Consider the following 18,929-nt stretch of genomic DNA (forward strand, 5'->3'; position numbering starts at 1 on the left):
TGCTTTCAGGATTCTTTCTTTGTCTGTATTTTGTGAATTTGACTATGTGTCTTGGTGATGGCTGGCTTTTGTTATGTTTAATAGATTCTTAATTTTGATGTCTGCTTCCTTCCCCAGATTAGGAAAGTTTTGAGTTATAATTTGTTCAAATAAACCTTCTGCTCCCTTTTCCCTCTCTTCTTCTGGGACTCCTATGATATGAATGCTATAACGCTTTAAGAAGTCACTGAATTTCTAAGTCCACATTTGTGATCTAGAACTTCCTTTCCCTCTTTTTTTTCAGTGTCATTATTTTCCATAATTTTATCTTCTCTATCACTGATTCATTCCTCTGCTCTGTCCTTGCTCATTGTCATTGCATCTATTTGGTTTTAAATCTTGGTTTTAGCATTTTTTATTTCAGCCTGATTAGTTTTTAGTTCTTTCATCTCTCTATGGTAAGAGATTCTCTAGTGTGTTCTATGCTTTTCTCAAGCCCAGCTAATATCCTTATGATTAGTGTTTTAAGTCCTGGTTTTGACATCTTACTTGTGTCTGTATTGATTAAAACCCTGGCTATGACCTCTTTCTATTCCTTCTTTTGGAGTTAATTCCCGTCTTGTCATTCTGTCTGGGTCACTGCTTGTGTGTGTGTGTGTGTGTGTGTGTGTGTGTGTATGTGTGTATGTGTGACTGTTAGGAAATCCTGTTGAATTCCTGCTCCTGAGAGTAATGGCTATATTAATAAGAGTTCAAAAAAAAAAAAAAAAGAAGCTGTATCCTATTTCCACTAGAGGTGAAGCTTTGTAGCACTCTATGATCAGTAGATTTTGTGTACACAAGGGGTTTGTGCTGTTCTGGTGGTGGGGCCTGCTGCACTGATTCTTAGGCAGACTTGCCCTAGTGGAGATGCAGGGTGCAGGGGGTGGAGCTTGGTTTAAGCAGCTCTGGCCTCCACTGGGTAGTGCTTTGTTGCTTACTGAACTTGGTCAGGGCTGATGGGAGATAAGGGGGGATGGTATCACCCTGCTCTCTCATCCCCAGAGCAGGGAGTTTGCACCGTCCACTCTTCATTAAGCCCATACAGAAGAGCAAACAATCACCTCTCTCTTGTTCTGGCTTCTGCCAGATCCCTGGCTTCACCCTGCCTGCATCTGAGCTGTCTGCCTGCCAGGTGGTACAGTACTCTGATGTTTTATCTCAGGCATGTCACTGGGGTTCAATACTTAGAGATCTGTATGGCTAGACCACCACTGATCTGAGCGAGGGTCTTGCTCAACTGTGGCTGTGTCAGTTTGTCCCAGAAATCAGATGTTCAATCATACAGTAGTTTGGAATTTAGAGTAAAGTGCAGCAAAAAGTTGGTACCAAGGTTTGCTGCCCTTGGCTGGTGTCTTTTTTCCTATGTAAGGCAACAGGGAATACTGGCGCTGCCAGTTCTTTTGTCCCTGGAGAGGCTGTGCCACCAATCCCAAATGCACTCTGAGCAGGGAAACTGTTTCTCCCTGTGTAACCCAGGGGAATCCTCAGACCATGCGTCCTGCTCCTGGGTCTCTGCCTTCCTTCCCCATTGGAGCACCCCAAAGCCCATCAGGCATGACACTGGTGATGGCATGGACCTCCAAAACTTGAGGAGGTCCACTACTTACAAAAAACCTTGCAGTAAATAGTTTTGGGGAAGAGACTTTCTTGTGCAATCCCCTGTATGGTCTTTTACTCTTTCAATCTCTCTCACTCTCCATGATCAGGGCTCCCTCCCCTTCACAGCACCGGCAGTTCTTTTCTCCTCCAAATCAAATCTCTGCAGCTCCTACCTTGCAACAATGTGGCTGTTTTTCTAACTCTAGTTGTGCAGTTTTGCTCTCTCAGTCCTCAGGTCAATTTCTTGGGTGCTCAAAATGATTTGATATTTAGCTGTTCAAGGGACAAGGCAATTATAGGGTCCCTTTAGTCTTCTGCCATCTTAACTCATACCCCCTCAAAAATTTTTTATCTTAGTTTACACTCTTATCACCTCTTCCTCCAGATCCTAGCCTTTGTGAAGTGTTATTGGAACTTTTGATCTTAGACAATACTTTAAAATTGTTTATGTGTTATCTTTTGCTATCTTTTTGTTTCTTTGATTTTATACAGGAAAGATTCCATGTCTATCTAAGTTATAAGGGACATTTGCTAACTCCTGTCCTAGAGTATGGAATGGATTATGGAACTTTGGGTTGCAAATAAATCAGGAGAAAAAAAAAACCCTGTATTTTTACCTTCTCATTGTGCACTTCAAAGATAATAAATATTTGCAATTTGGTCCTCTTGAATATTGAAAACTAAATTCTTAGTAGTATTTTAAGGGTATTTAATTTTTATTCCAATGATTGAGATTTTAAATTGTTCCAGCTCATACTACCCATTAACAACTGGTTTAATCATAAAATTGAGAATAGGTGACTCCCATGCCCGTATCCCAATGTTCCACATGAGTTATGAATAGTTTTTTTAAGATGAGTAGAAAATGAGGGATCAAGAGGTTAAATGACTAAGTCAAAGACAATCACTGGATTGGTAGACTATGGACTATGCTATAGATTTTATAAGAATTTTAGAGAACATACACCTGAAGCTAACATGGCATTGTATGCTAATTGTACTGCAATTTAAAAAAGAAAAAAAAATCTTAAAGAACATAGAGATCTTCTAGTTTAACTTTCTCATTTTACAGAGAAATAACTGAGGCACAGAGAGTATGTGACTTGATTAGGGTTACCTAGCAAAATTATGACAGCAATGCAACCAGAATCCCGGCTTCCTTATTCCCCATCGAAATCTCTTTTCTTTGGAACAGTGGTTCCAAAATTCCAGTGTGCATCAAAATCACTTTGGGAGGTTATTAGAATGCAGATTCCTAAGATCTACATCAAAGATTCTGAATGAGAAGTTTCAAATGGAGTGCAAGAATCTAGCAACTCCCCCCAAGTGATTCTGAGACAGATGAATCATGGAAAACAGGACCTTAGGGGTCATTTGGTTGTTCAACCTACCATATTGGAGAGTAAGTTCTCCATCATCCCTGGCAGGAAATTTCCACATCTCTGCCACATTTTTCTTTTTTTTTCTACATTTATTTATTTTTGAGAAACAGAGAGAGACGGCATGAGCAGGAGAGGGGCAGAGAGAGACGGAGACACAGAATCAGAATCAGAAGCAGGCTCCAGGCTCCGAGCTGTCAGCACAGAGCCCGACGTGGGGCTCGAACCCACGAACCGTGAGATCATGACCTGAGCCGAAGTCAGACGCTTAATTGACTGAGACACCTAGGTGCCCTTCTGCCACATTTTTCATCCTCCAGTGAGTTATTACTGAATTATGGATGGGACCCATGATTCTCAATTTTATGTTTCTCCCTATATATATAATGTTCCTAAGCTATGGTTCCAAATGTGTGGAAGTCCATTCCTTTTCTGCCTTAAAGATGAGAAAATATTTCTTTATAATTAATTAGGTGTGATGCTCTTAGTGAGATTCTATGTTACTAGAATAATAAAAGAGCTTGTGAACAAATACCTGAACTGCCAATACTCATTGACATTGGAATGAAACAGGAAAACATCTTTTTTAAGCACATAGGCACTGTAGAGTCTTTTGTTTATCTGGTAGTGATCACAGTCATGTGGCATCAGAAACTGCTGGAGCTATGATTACCACATGAAAGCCAAACACCTTTCAAGTGTTTTTTCCTTCTACAATGTGCAAAAGTTTTCAGGAGAAGCAGAAATCAGCCATAAGGAACACGACCAACTAACTGCCAAAGAAAAATCCACTTAGCATATGGTTTTTCTGAATTTAGTCACTGTGTTCCAATGTCAAAATCTCATTATGGAAATAGCTCCTGAAATGAGAAAGCCACTTGAATTTTTTTCCTGAGATAATAATTTATAAATACCTTGATAAAAATTAAGGAATCAGAAACCACATGGTGGAAGTAGCATAAAGTTGTTATTAACAACATCTTTTGCCAGAAGGATGCCTTTTCTAGCTGTTGTTCCTGGGGAATAACGGAAAATGAGTGTGTGTGTGTGCGTGCACGTGTCTGTATGTGTGCACATACATAAACTTTCTTGTGTAAATAAGAATAAATACACCAGATAAACTTCTCCAAGATTTTATATTATTTAAAAAAATTAATGGTTATTTATTTTTGGGAGAGAGAGAGAGAGAGAGAATGAGTGGGGGATGGCCAGAGAGAGAGGGAGACACAGAATCCGAAGCAGGCTCCAAGCTCTGAGCTGTCTGCACAGAGCCTGACGTGGGGCTCAAACTCATGAACCATGAGATCATGACCTGAACTGTAGTCAGACACTCAACTGACTGAGCCACCCAGGTGCCCTGCAGACAAACTGCTCTAAAGGCAGCAAGATAAGCATCAAAATGGGGAAAAGAGGAAAATAATGAAGCTTTGCCATATATATATATGTAAATGATATATTTATATTTAAATATACATATATACAAATGTAAATAAGTAAATGCTATGGCTGTTATTGTGGCCAATTATCCAACATACCTTCTTTCTTTAAAAGCTATTACTGAAAACTATGTTTAGTTCAAAAAGATAGTTTTCTATAATATCTTTTGTATCCATTGACGACTAAAAGCATTTGAGTTAGTAAAGTTGGGTAATGGGGAGAAGGGCAAAACTTTCAACCACATACCATGATTCTAACAGGAGTAGCAGCTATACCTTTACCAATTGAAAGAGTCCTCATTAAAACCCCCATTTTGGCCCCAAATAGAAATCCCCCGATTATTATCAGGGGGAAATTTGTCAGCCAGTCACCTCTCTCTTTGATTAGGAGACACCTATCAATGAGGTTTTGACTCTAATATTTGAGTTTCCTTCCTTACTTTACTTTCACTGCCTTAAAAGCTCTAACAAAGAGCTGAAACTTCTCTCTCAGCTATTTGAAGGAGTACTTGAAGAGAATGGGGTTAGAGGCCCATAGATTGTAGCCAAAGAGCTAAGGATAATTCATGAGAACCCAAGAACTATCCAACAGTTGTTTCCATTATTTAGCTATCCCCCACCCCAGGAGAATATAAGATTTTCTCAACAGTTATTTTCTTTTTTTTAAAATTTTTTAACGTTTATTTATTTTTGAGACAGAGAGAGACAGAGCATGAATGGGGGAGGGACAGAGAGAGAGGGAGACACAGAATCAGAAGCAGGCTCCAGTGTCTGAGCCATCAGCCCAGAGCCCGATGCGGGGCTCGAACTCATGGACCACAAGATCGTGACCTGAGCTGAAGTCGGACGCTTAACCGACTGAGCCACCCAGGCACCCCTCAACAGTTATTTTCAAGGTTTAGCCAGCTACTCCTTAGGAGTCTCTCTGATGGTAGGATCAAATTCTAGTGCCAACATATGGAATCATATTTTAAAAGAACATTATTATCTTTATTGATATCAACTTCAAATATATCTTTAGTCTATAACAATTCTGGGAGGTAATGAGTTTCATAAGTTTGCAAACCCCTGTGCAAGGCAGGGATTCCTTTAACTGTCTTAAACTCAGTATTTTTTTTTAAGTTTCAGAGAGCTTTCCAGTCCTTGTATATTGGAATTGGGTAAACAACACAAAGCTAACAATTTATATAGTCTACATGTGTTTATAAACTTTGAGTATGGGTCAAAGCCTCAGTCCCTTAAAGGTAAGTGGTCTGGAAAAACAGCAGCATCTGAGATAAAGCTTAGGAGGAAGGTTCTGCCTGGGGCTTGGTCACATACAGTGTAAAAGCAGGGAGTGGATGGAAGCTGAAGACAAAGGACAGGTGCTCAATTGCTGATCAGGGAGAATAGAGTTCTCATACTAGAGACTGGGTAGCTGGGTGATGATATTTTCACTCTACTGGGCATGCGCATATGCACCTACAAGTGCCACAACAATCCACCCCAGTAACCTAAGCAGGTCCATCTAGTGGAGAATGGAGCCATTACACTAAGCACCGCCCAACTGGCCTAACCTCACTCTTCAGGAACACAAGTCTCTCCACCTGCTTTTGTTATGGACTATAAAGCACTTCACAGTTTGACTTCTAGGGGAAAACGAACTAATTTCAACCGTATTTCAGTCTGCTTGTGGTCTAGCTATTAAATTTTCTTTTTTTCATTTTTCTTTTTTTGAAAATAGAACAGAAAAAGTTATCGTTATTTTCCATTTTTATTAAGCCTTTTCTTTAATTTTTTCTACTATATTTTTTATTTTTGTGTAAATTTTTTCAAATTCTATTTTACTTCCATCATTTCATTTTATTCTACTTCAGTGTATTCATTTTTTCAATTTTTCAAATGATTTCCTTTTTTTTTCTTTCTTTCCTTTTTCTCTAATTTATCAGCCCCTCTCAACACCCAGACCAAAACAAACCTAGGATCTAGCATCATTTATATGATATTGTGTGTGTGTGTTGTTTTTAATTTTTTAATTCTAATTTTTTTACCTCATTAATTCCTCTTCTCCCTTCAAAATAACAAAATGAAGGAATTCACCCCAAAAGAAAGAGCATGAAGAAATAACAGCCAGGGACTTAATCAACACAGATACAAGCAAGGTGTCTGAACCAAAATTTAGAATCACGATAATAAGAATACTAGCTTGAGTCAAAAATAGATTAGAATCCCTTTCTGCAGAGATAAAAGAAGTAAAAGCTAGTCAGGATGAAATAAAAAATGTTATAACTGAGCTGCAATCTTGAACGAATGCCATGGTGGCAAGGATGGAATAGGCAGAGCAGCGAATCAGCAATATAGAGGACAAACTTATGGAGAACAATGAAGCAGATAAAAAGAGTGACACTAAGGCAAAAGACCACGATTTAAGAATTAGAGAAATCAGTGACTCATTAAAAAGGAATAACATCAGAATCATAGGGGTCCCAGAAGAGGAAGAGAGAGAAATAAGGGAAGAAGGGTTATATGAGCAAATCATAGCAGAAAAGTTGCCTAACCTGGGGAAAGACACAGACATCCAGGAGCACAGAGGTCTCCAGCAGATTCAACAAAAACTGACCATCAACAACACATATCATAGTCAAATTCACAAAACACTCAGGCAAGGAAAGAATCATGAAAGCAGCAAAGGAAAAAAAAAGTCCTTAACTTATAAGGGAAGACAGATCAGGTTTGCAGCAGATCTATCTGCAGAAACTTGGCAGGCCAGAAATGAGTAATAGGATAGATTCAATGTGCTGAATCAGAAAAATATGAAGCCACAAGTTCTTTCTCCAGCAAGGCTGTCATTCAAAATACAAGGAGAGATTAAAAGTTTCCCAGACAAACAAACATTAAAGGAGTTCATGAACACTAAACTAGCCCTGCAAGAAATTTTAAAGGGGACTCTCTGAGAGAAAAGTTGAAAAAAGAAACAAAGACCAAAAGAAACAAAGACTAGAAAGGACCAGAAAACACCAGCAGAAACTCCAACTCTACAAACAACATAATGGGAATAAATTCAAATCAACAAAAGAAAGCTGGAGTAACCACACTTATATCAGACAATCTAGACTTTAAAATAAAGACTGTATCAAGAGATGAAGAAGGGCATTATACAATAATTAAGGGGTCTATCCACCAAGAAGACCTAACAATTATAAACGTTTATGCTCCAAATGTGGAGACACCCAAATATATAAGTCAATTAATCACAAACATAAACTCATTGGTAAGAATTCCATAATAGTAGGGGACTTCAACACCCCACTCACAGCAACAGACAGATCATCGAATCAGAAAATCAACAAGGAAACAATGTCTTTGAATGACTCACTGGGCCAGATGGACTTAGCAGATATATAGTTCATCCTAAAGCAGCAGAATATATCTTCTTCTCCAGTGCACATGGAATGTTCTCCAAAATAGACCACACCGGGACACAAATCAGCCCTCAACAAGTATGAAAACATTGAGATCATATCGTGCATATTTTTGGACCACAATGCTATGAAATTTGAAATCAACCACAAGAAAACATTTGGAAAGGTAACAAATACTTGGACTCTAAAATACATCGTACTAAAGAATTAATCTGCTAACCAGGAAGTTAAAGAGGAAATTAAAAAGTACATGGAAACCAATGAAAATGATAACACAATAACCCAAAACCTCTGGGATGCATCAAAGGTGGTCATAAGAGGTACATATATAGGATTACAGGCCGTCCTAAAGAAGGAAGAAAGGTCTCAGATACACAACCTAACCTTATACCTTAAAGACTGGAAAAAGAACAGCAAATAACCCCGCAAATCAGCAGAAGACAGGAAATAATAATGATTAGAACAGAAATAAATGCTATCCAAACCAAAAAAACAATAGAATAGATCAATGAAAACAGAAGCTGGTTTTCTGAAAGAATTAACAAAGTTGATAAACCACTAGCAATTTTGATCAATAAGAAAAAGGAAAGGACCCAAATAAATAAAGAATGAAACAGGAGAGATCACAACCAACACAGCAGGAAAAAAAACACATTAATAAAAGAATATTATGAGCAATTGCATGACAATAAAATGGGCAACTGGAGGAAATGGACAAATTTCTAGAAACATATACACTACCAAAACTAAAACAGGAAGAAATACAAAATTTGAACAGACCCATATCCAGTAAAGAAATCAAATTGGCAATCAAAAATCTCCCAAAACACAAGAGTCCAGGGCCAGATGGCTTTCCAGGGGAATTCTCTCACCACTGTTATTCATTCAACATAGTATTGGAAGTCTTAGCCTCTGCATTCAGAGAACACAAAGAAATAAAAGGCATCCAAATCGGCCAGGAGGAGGTCAAACTTTCACTCTTCTCAGATGTTATGATAGTCTATATGGAAAACCCAAAAGATTCCACCCAAAAAACTGCTAAAACTGATCCATGTTTTCAGCAATTTCACAGGATATAAAATCAACGCACAGAAATCGTTTGCAGTCCTATACACCAACAATGAAGCAACGAAACAGAAATAAAGGAATCAATCCCATTTACAGTTGCACAAAAAACCATAAAATATGTAGGAATAAGCCTAGAGGTGAAAAATCTATACACTGAAAACTATAGAAAGCTCATGAAAGAAATTTAAGACAGAAAAAAAATGCAAAAAGATTCCATGCTCCTGGATAGGAAGAACAAATATTGTTAAAATGGCAATACTACTCAAAGCAATCTACATATTCAAGCAATCCCTATCAAAGTAACACCAGCATTCTTCACAGAGTGAGAACAAATAATCCTAAAATTTGTATGGAACCAGAAAAGACCCCGAATAGGCAAAGAAATCTTGAAAAAGAAAACCAAAGCAGGAGGCATCACAATCCCAGACTTCAAGCGATACTACAAAGCCGTAATCATCAAGACAGTATGGTACTGGCACAAAAACAGACACTCAGTCAATGGAACAGAATAGAGAACCCAGAAATGGACCCACAAACATATGGCCTACTAATCTTTGACAAATCAGAAAAGGAAATCCAATGGGTTAAAGACAGTCTCTTCAGCAAGTGATGCTGGGAAAACTGGACAGAGACATGCAGAAGACTAAACCTGGACCCCTTTCTTAGACCATACACAAAAATAAATCCAAAATTGGTGAAAGACCTAAATGTAAGAGAGGAAGCCACTAAAATCCTTGAGGAGAAAGCAGACAAAAAAAACTCTTTTATCTTGTCCACAGAAAGTACTTACTCAACACATCTCCAGAGGCAAGGGAAACAAAAGCAAACATGAACTATTGGGACCTCATCAAAATAAAAAGCTTCTGCACAGCGAAGGAAACAATCAGCAAAACTAAAAGGCAACCGACAGAATGGGAGAAGATATTTGCAAATGACATATCAGAGAAAGGGTTAATATCCAAAATCTATAAAGAACTTATCAAACTCAACACCCAAAAAACAAATAATCCAGTAAAGAAATGGGCAAAAGACACGAATCGACACTTCTCCAAAGAAGACATCCAGATGGTGAACATGAAAAAATGCTCACCATCACTCATCATTGGGGAAATACAAATCAAAACAACAGAGATACCACCTCACACCTGTTACAGTGATTAACTCAGGCAAGAACAGATGTAGGCGAGGATGCGGAGAGAGGATCTCTTTTGCATTGCTGGTGGGAATGCAGGCTGGTGCAGACACTCTGGAAAACAGTATGGAGGTTCCTCAAAAAATTAAAAATAGAACTACCCTACGACCCAACTATGGCACTACTAGGTACTTATCCAAGGGATACAGGTATGCTATTTCGAAGGGACACATGCACCCCAATGTTTATAGCAGCACTATCAACAATAGCCAAATTATGGAAAGGACCCAATGTTCATTGTTGGATGAATGGTAAAGAGGATGTGGTATATATTTATTCAATGGAGTATTACTCAGCAATCAAAAAGAATGAAATCTTGTCATTTGCAACTACGTGGATGGAACTAGAGGGTATTATGCTAAGCGAAATTAGTCAGAGAAAGACAAATATCATATGACTTCACTCATTTGAGGACTTTAAGACACAGAGCTGATGAACACAAGGGAAGGGAAGAAAAAATAATATAAAAACAGGGAGCGGGACAAAAGATAAAAAACTCTTAAAAATGGAGAACAGAGAGTTACCAGAAGGGTTGTGGGAGGGGGGATGGGCTAAATGTATAAGGGCCATTAAGGAATCTACTCCTGAAATCGTTGCACTATATGCTAACTAATTTGGATGTAAATTAAAGAAAATGAAATTAAAATAAATGAAAAAGAAAAAGAAAAAGAAAACCAATGCTGGAGGCAACATAATTCTGGACTTCAAGCTGTATTACAAAGTTGTAATCATCAAGACAGTATGGCTCTTGCACAAAAAGAGATACATAGATCAATGGAAAAGAAGAGAGAACCCAGAAATGGACTCACAAATATATGGCCAACTAATCTTTGACAAAACAGGAAAGAATATCCAATGGCAAAAAAGATAGTCTCCTTAGCAAATGGTGTTGGTAAAACTGGACAGCAACATGCAGAATAATGGCCCTGAACCACTTTTTACACCATACACAAAAATCAAACTTAAAATGGATGAAAGACCTAAATTCGAGACCGAAAACCATCAAAATCCTAGAGGAGAAAACAGGCAACAACCTCTTTGACCTCGGCTATAGAACTTCTTACTGGACATGTCTCCAGGGGCAAGGGAAACAAAAGCAAAAGTGTACTATTTGGACCTCATCAAGAAAAAACAGCTTCTGCACAGTGAAGGAAAGAGTCAACAAAATCAAAGGCAATTGATGGAATGGGAGAAGATATTTGCAAATGACATATCTGATAAAGGGTTAGTATCTAAAATCTATAAAGATCTTATCAAACATAAAACCCCAAAACAAATAATCCAGTGAAGAAATGGGCAGAAGGCATGAACACACACTTTTACAAAGACATCCAGATAGCCAACAGACACATGAAAAGATGCTCAACATCACTTATCATCAGGGAAATACAAATCAAAACTCCAATGAGATACCACCTCACATTTGTCAGAATGGCTAAAATTAAATCAGGAAACAACAGATATTGGCGAAAATGCAGAGGAAGAGGAGCCCTTTTGCACTGCTAGTGGGAATACAAACTGGTTCAGTCACTCTGGAAAACATTATGGAGGTTCCTCAAAAAATTACATATAGAGCTACCCTAGGGCCCAACAATTACACTACTAGGTATTTATCCAAAGATAAAAAAATGCTGATTCGAAGGGGCACATGCACCCCAATGTTTATAATAGCACTATCAATGGTAGCCAATTTATGGAAAGAGCCTAAATGTACATTAACTGATGAATGGATGAAGAATATGTGGTATATATACACAATGGAATATTACTCAGCAATAAAAAAGAATTAAATTTTGCCACTTGCAACAATGTGGATGGAACTAGAATGTATTATGCTAAATGAAATAAAGTCAGTCAGAGAAAGATAAATATCATATGAGTTCACTTATATGGGGAATTTAAGAAAGAAAACAGATGAACATAGGGGAAGGGAAGTAAAAATAAAATCAAAACAGAGTGGGTGGCAAACCATAACAGACTCTTAAATGCAGAAAACAAAGTGAGAGCTGTTGGAGGATTGTTGAGTCAGGGGATGGTCTAAATGGGGGATGGGTATTAAGGAGGGCACTTGTTGGGATGAGCACTGGGTGTTATATGTAAGTGACGAATCACTAAATTCTACTCTTGACACCATTATTACAATATATGTTAACTAACTTTGATTAAATAAAAAATGAGGCTTAACCTCTGAAAATAGGCTTTCTTCAACTCCCAGTAGTAACCAATAACCACACTATGAGTTTTTCTTTTTTTTTTTAATGTTTATTTTTGAGAGAGAGAGAGAGAGAGAGAGAGAAAGACACAGAGCGTGAATGGTGGAGGGGCAGAGAGAGAAGGAGACACAAAATCCAAAGCAGGCTCCAGGCTCTGAGCTGACAGCACAGAGCCAACACGGGGTTCAAACTCACAAACTCTGAGATCATGACCTGAGCTGAAGTCAGATGTTCAAACGACTGAGCCACCCAGGCACCCCAAGTTAGGTTTCTTTATTATCATTTCCTTACTAGGTTTCTTACTATTTCACTTAAAATACAAAGATCCATTTATAATCTAAGTTATCAGTTGTGGTCTTAATTGAGATTCTTAACCATATATTTGTCTTGACAAATTTTGTTTTTGTTTTTTAAGTAATGATTTGTCTTAGGCAAATACTTTGTATAACAGAGTAATGAAAGGCCCACCTAGTGCAAGCAAACTTAAACCCAATTCAACTACCGCTGAAAAAAATACTTTGGTTCTTCAGGGGAAATCATTAGCAAAACAATAAATAAAACTCTTTCTTTTACCAGTTCTGTAACTTTTATAGCTGTACTCTAAAATCTTTGTCATGTGATAAAAATTACTCCAGAAGAATCAAATCATGTACTAATGAATGAACATGCGTGAAAGAAATTGTGCGATCAATAGATCTGACAGAAAAACTATAGTTAAAATGTTAAGTAGAACAAATTGGTCCTTAAAATTTTTAGTTCCTTTCCTTTAAAAAATTACTGAGTCTTCCAAGAAAATACAAAACCATAAGGCTGTAAGTAAATAATAGTTGTGTTTAGGCTATTACAGTGCAGGTTATCCTTAAGGCCACATATATCCTGCTTCACTGCTGCCTGCACTCTGCTGGGTTTTGATCTTTTTTTTCAAGTCATAGTCTGGATAATTTTCCTTATCTCCTTCTTCTTCTCCTTCCTCATCTGCTTCTTCATCAAAATCATCATCATCTTCAAGAGCTTCCTTAGTAAAGTATAACACTGATCTTGGGATTATATGCTCATGTAAAAAGTGACCAATTTCAGTCTGCAGCAAGGATAGCTTCAGCAGCAGCATCCAGATCTCCACTCTTCAGAACTTCAAGAGGGGCAAAAAAAATTAAAGAAAGAGTCATTTGAAACTGTTTTGGTCACAATACGAACTATCCCACGTCCCTGTGTTTCTGCTGCTTCTTAAAGGTTTTCAAAGTGATATTCTTTCCTTTTTTTCCAATCTGGCATCCTGTACAACCCATAATTTCTGGTCTATCAAAAGAAAAGGGATCAGAATCATCCGCTTCTGACCTCATCCTCTATATCTTGTCAAAACTTTATTTTTCAAATATTCATTGGGTTCAAAGTGAAATTCTAAGACAAAACTCATCTGCTGGTCAGCATCTGAGAACTTCACTTTACTATCTTTCAAGTGCTTTAGAACAGGTTCAACATGCTCCTGAGCCATATCACTGAGCAAGTCAACATTCTTAAAAACAATAAACCAGAATTCAGGAATTCCCTTGGGGTCTTCTTTTTCTTCAACCGTTTCCTCATCTTTAATCTTGGCTTTTTCTTTCAGCTCCTCAGAAATTTCATCCTCCTCATGTGGTTTCCATTCAAATTCTTCTTCTATAGGTTCATAAATTGCATTAATGAGCTCAAATCAGTTATCAAATAGAGGCTGATAGAGAACAGCATACTATTTCAAGATCATGAACTTCCTCATGGAATTTGGTTTCTATCTGTGCACATTTAACTTGAAGGTTTTTGAGAACATTCACTCGTCTTTTAATTACCCTAGGCAAGTTGTCAATTTCTGCCATGTTGAAGTAAGAACTCCAAATATTGGTGGTGAGAATGGGGAGCCAATTGGCTGGAGCTGCCCAGGCAGTGACTCAGGGTGGCAGAGGGAGGAGCAGGAGGTTGTTCCACAAGATAATCCTAAAAAAGTCATCAATATTTTATAGTTTTCAGAGTACAAGTCTTTCACCTCCTTGGTTAAATTTTTTTATTGTTGTGTGTGTGTGTGTGTGTGTGTGCAATTGTAAATGGAATTATTTTCTTTATTTCTCTGCTACTTTGTTATTAGTGAATAAACATGCTATCAATTTCTTGGTATTAATTTTTTGTCCTGCAACTTCACTGAGTTCATTTATTATTTCTGGTAGTTTTTGGTGGAGTTTTTTTTGGATTTTCTATATATTGTATTATGTCAGCTGTAAATAGTGACCATTTAACTTCTCCCTTACCAATATGGATGCTTCTTATTTCTTTTTCTTGCCAGATTGCTGTGGCTAGGACTTCCAGTACTGTGTTGAATAAAAGTTACAAGACTGGACATCTTTGTCTTATTCCTGCTTTTAGAGAAAAAGCACTCAATTTTTCACCGTTGAGTATGATGTTAGCTGTGGGTATTTCATACATAGCCTTTACAATGTTGAGGTATGTTGCCTCTAGATTCACTTTGTTGAGACTTTTTATCATGAACAGATGTTTGATTTTTGTCAAATGCTTTTTCTGCATCTATTGAGATCATATGATTGATATCCTTTGTTTTGTTGATGCAGTATATCACATTGATTGATTTGCAAATATTGAACCATTCTTACATCCCCAGAATAAATCCCACTTGATTGTAGTGAATGATCTGTTAATCTATTGTTGAATACAGTTTGATAATATTTTGTTGAGGATTTTTACATCTCTGTTTGTCAAGCATATTGGCCTAAAGTTTTCTCTGTTTGTGGTATCTGTCTGCTTTTGGTATCAGGGTAATGCTGATCTCATAGAATGTATTTGCAAACTTTCCTTCCTCTTCTATTTTTTGGAAAAGTTTGAGGAGAATAGATATTAATTCTTCTTTAAATGTTTGGTAGAATTTACCTGTGAATCCATCTGATCCTGTACTTTTAATTTTGGGTAGTTTTTGATTACCAATTCAATTTTTTACTAGTAATTGATCTGTTGAGATTTTGTTTCTTTATAATTTAGTTTTGGAAGATTGTATATTTTTAGGAATTTATTCATTTCTTCTAGATTGTCCAATTTGTTGGCATATAATCTTTCATAGTATTCTCTTGTAATCCTTTGTAACAACTGGTGAGTCTGGCTAAGGGTTTACTAATTTGGTTTATCTTTTCAAAGAACCAGCTCTTGATTTTGTGAATCTTTTCTTTTCTTTTTTATTTATTTATTTTTTTAATATATGAAATTTACTGTCAAATTGGTTTCCATACAAAACCCAGTGCTCATCCCAAAAGGTGCCCTCCTCAATACCCATCACCCACCCTCCCCTCCCTCCCACCCCCCATCAACCCTCAGTTTGTTCTCAGTTTTTAACAGTCTCTTATGCTTTGGCTCTCTCCCACTCTAACCTCTTTTTTTTTTTCCTTCCCCTACCCCATGGGTTTCTGTTAAGTTTCTCAGGATCCACATAAGAGTGAAACCATATGGTATCTGTCTTTCTCTGTATGGCTTATTTCACTTAGCATCACACTCTCCAGTTCCAACCACATTGCTACAAAAGGCCATATTTCATTTTTTCTCATTGCCACGTAGTATTCCATTGTGTATATAAACCTCTGTGAATCTTTTCTATTATTTCTTTTTCTCTATTTCATTTATTTCTGCTCTAATCTTTATTTCCATCATTTTACTAGCTTTGGGCTTTGCGTGTTCTCCTTTTACTACTTCCTTTAGGTATATGGTTAGATTGTTTATTTCAGCTTTTTCTTGTTTCATGAGATAGGCCTGTATTACTATACATTTTACTCTTTATAATTGTTTTCACTGTGTCCCAAAGATTTTCGGCTATTGTGTTTTCATTTTTATCTGTTTCCATATTTTTGTGTCGTTTTCTTTGATTTCTTCATAAATCCATTGGTTGCTTAGTACCATTTTGGTTAGCCTTCATGTATTTGTGGGTTTTTTCGAGTTTTTTTCCCTGTGATTGATTTCTAGTTATATACTATGGTGGTTGGAAAAGGTGTATGGTGTGATTTCAATTTTCTTAAATTTATTGAGACCTGTTTTTTGGTCTAACATGTGATCTATTCTGGAAAATGTTCCATGTGCACTTGAAATAATGTATATTCTGTTGTTTTTGGATGGAATGTTCTGTATATATCTGTTATATCCATCTGATCTAATGTGTTATTCAAGAACTCAGTTTCTGTATTGATTTTCTGCTTGAATGATCTATCTATTGATGTAAGTGTGGTGTTAAAGTCTCCTACGATTATATTGCCATCAATTTCTCTCCTTATGTATGTTAATATTTTCTTTAAGTATTTAGGTGCTCCAATGTTGAGTGTGTAAATATTTATAATTGTTATATCCTCTTACTGGATTGTCGCCTTTATCATTATGTAATACTCTTCTTTGTATTTTGTTATAGTCTTTGTTTTAAAGTCTATTTTGCATGATGCAAGTATTGCTATCCTGGTTGTTTTTCACTTCCAATTGAATGGTAAGTGTTTTTCTACTTCCTCACTTAAGTTTGTTTGTGTTTTTACTCTTGTAAGTTTATTTATTTACTTTAAGAGAGAGAGAGAGAGAGAGGGAGAGAGAGAGCAAGCAGGGGATGGGCAGAGAGAGTAAGAGGATCCCAAGGAGGCTCCTCACTGTCAGCATAGAGTCCAATGCAGTGCTTGAACTCATGAACCATGAGATCGTGCCCTGAGCTGAAACCAAGAGTCAGAAGCTTAACCAACTCAGATACCCAGGCACCCCTGTATGTGTCTTTAGATTTGAGATGATACACCACCGAATCTTGCCCTAACCTTAACCTCTGCAATAATTACAAAGAACTCATACTTTCTACTTTATACATTTCTATATTGTTTACATTTTGTGAGGTTCTATTACTCATAATCGAGAAAAACAATAAAATTTTATTTTTTAACTTTATCACTGGGGAAACATTAAATAAATCATAGTATATGTATACTATTTCATATCCTGAGATTAAAAAATGAAATACATTGTTATATGTTAACATGGAAAGAAATTATATTATTAAGTGAGAAAAGTAGGTCATAGAATAATATGCACAGTATAATCCAGTTAAAAAAATAGAAGTCTATACAAATATACACATCTGTACTCATATGTTTGTATGTAAAAACAGAAAAAGATCGATGATACAAATCAAAGTAAATATGGTAGTTCTCTATAAATAGTGATGGGTAGGAGGCAGTATGAGGAGGACTTAAATTTTTTATTTTATGTATTTTTATATTGTTTAAATATTCAGTAAGCATTTTTGTAACAAAATTATTAATGCTAGTTATATTATTAATCATTCTTAATATAATAACTAAAGTTATAATTATACTGAAATTAACATAACATTCTTTTAGAAGGGGGTTAGCCTCTAAAGAGGGCTTCATTTGGTCTCCAAACCCACATTATATAGTAATTTTACAATAATGAGTATAAAATAGGCTATTATTAAGAGCACTAAAATAACTGCTCAAAACCTAATTAAGGATTTCCTGTGCAGTATGAAAGTAAGGATAAAAGATCATACTGTGGCCCAAGCATTTCCCTCTCAGTGCCCTCTTACTTTCCTGGTGTCTAATATATGACCAATAAATCAAAATTCATATAATTAAGAAGTAGACACAAAGCACATACTTCCATGCTCTGGGTTTTCAAATGGAAACCTAAATAAGTTCTTATATTAACTTGTTAGGGCTATGATAACAAAGTCTACAGACTGAATGGCTTAAACAAGAGAAATTTACTTTCTCGCAATTTTGGAGGCTAGAAGTCCAACATTAAGGAATTGGCAGGGTTGGTTTCTTCTGAAGCTTTTTTTCTTGGTTTGTAGATGGCCATCTTCCTGTGTCCTCACATGGTCTTTAGAATTGTGTGTCTGTGTCCTAATATCCTCTTTTTATAAGGACACGAGTCATAATGATTAGGGCTCACCCTACTGACCTCATTTGAAGTTAATTACCTCTTTAAAAAACCTATCTCTAAATACTTTCACAGTCTGAGGTAGTGGGGGTTGGGATTTCAACATATAAATCTCAGGAGGACAAATTTCAGCCCCCAGAAGTTCAAGTATTTAGGAATTACATCTATTTCTAAAAAAGTAAATAACTACAAGTATCTTTAACTTTAAAAGGGAAAATCAGAGAATTTAATATGCAAGCTACTATGCAAATGAATTCTCAAAGGATGAGTGAAACTTTTGCTTAAAACAATTAATGGACATTTTCCAAGATAAGCAACTATAGTAAATATGTTACTTTTGATTATATGTGGATTTTCTGACAGATTGTGCCTGATCTCATTCCTAAATTCATTCCCTATCCTCACCTATCCTTGGATCCTACTAAATTTCTTAAATCGAGCACATCTCAGATCCTCACATCAAGATTTTCAAAATACAGATACTATGATGCTGAAAAGATCATCTATGACACACAGTCTTATTAAAGCAAAATTATTATTATGGGCCTTGTTTCTAGTATGATCTATTGAAAAAGATATGGACTCATGTCTTAAAAAATAAGTAGTGAGTCCTGTATAATCAAGGATTATATAGTAAATAATATTCTGGACTGTCATTGATCTGGGCTTTA

General features: G+C 36.5%; 1 protein-coding gene and 1 pseudogene across 2 annotated transcripts in view; both read right to left on the minus strand.

Moving 5' to 3' along the window:
* The window catches only part of ZDHHC15 (zinc finger DHHC-type palmitoyltransferase 15), a 210,338-nt gene that overhangs the window by 151,363 nt on the left and 40,046 nt on the right, over positions 1-18,929 (minus strand). The window lies entirely within an intron of this gene.
* On the minus strand, positions 12,400-15,195 carry LOC131503156 (nucleosome assembly protein 1-like 1; annotated as a pseudogene).

The sequence above is a fragment of the Neofelis nebulosa genome, chromosome X (assembly GCF_028018385.1).
Source record: "Neofelis nebulosa isolate mNeoNeb1 chromosome X, mNeoNeb1.pri, whole genome shotgun sequence".
Taxonomy (NCBI): domain Eukaryota; kingdom Metazoa; phylum Chordata; class Mammalia; order Carnivora; family Felidae; genus Neofelis; species Neofelis nebulosa.